We start from the raw sequence: 900 nt of genomic DNA, 5'->3' as shown, positions 1-900 counted from the left end.
TCGGGCGGGACGCGCCACCGCCCAGGCTCCGCCGCGCCGCCTCCCTACCGCACCCGCCGGCCGCGGCGGCACCGGTCCGCAGCACCCGCCGCGGACCCGCTTCCCGAGTCGCCTCGCGCCGCCCAACAGCCCCAAAGGCCGGCGCCGCGGCGCGAGCGCCCGGGTAGGCGCCCAAGCCGGCTCCTCACGCCGCAGCCGGGCCCAACGTGGCACTTTGGCAGAACCCTCCCCGGCCGGAGCTGCGATTCAAACCCCCGGCGGCGTCTTGACCAATCGCGAGCGGGCCGCCGGTTGAGCGGCAGCAATCTAGCCCAATCGCGTCTCAACGAAGACCCGCGGCAGGCTCGGGCTCGAGGACAAGCAGCCAATGGAAGCTCCGGAAGAAACAAAGAAGGCGGGGAAAGGGTGAAGGGGTCCGGCCGAGGGCCCCGCCCCCGGCTGCGTTGTGTTGCTCCTTAGAGTGTGTCGGGGGTTCCGGGGTGAGAAGGCGGAGGCGGCGGAGCCTGCTTCTTCCGTGGCGGGTGTGAGGCCAGCCAGCCTGCCAGTGGACGGGCTGCGCGGGCTGGAGGGACGAAGACTCTGGCCTCTGAGCAGGGGACGGTTGTCGTTAGGGATCCTTCGTGCCGGCGGGAAGCGCGGAGGGTGCTGGAAGCCCGAGGTCCGCGCCCCGGCCGGCCCATCTTGTATCTTGACTCCTAGATTTGCTCTGGGTGATGCTTAGAGACTTAAAGTCGGTCGGGAGTTTAGGGCTGAGAAGACGCTTTCTGGGTGTTAGTTCTTTTCTCCTCGACATCTGAGCCCTCGCTTCCAAGCCCTGGGAATTGTACTCACTCCCCCTAAGACGGTGGGCGCCAGACCCACTTGAACATCTGAAGCAGGGAGAGGAGTTGTCTACTTGGA

Source organism: Carlito syrichta, unplaced genomic scaffold (genome assembly GCF_000164805.1).
Source record: "Carlito syrichta isolate Samal-C Ts95f unplaced genomic scaffold, Tarsius_syrichta-2.0.1 Scaffold305573, whole genome shotgun sequence".
Classification (NCBI taxonomy): Eukaryota; Metazoa; Chordata; class Mammalia; order Primates; family Tarsiidae; genus Carlito; species Carlito syrichta.
Note: the sequence above shows the minus strand (reverse complement) of the source record.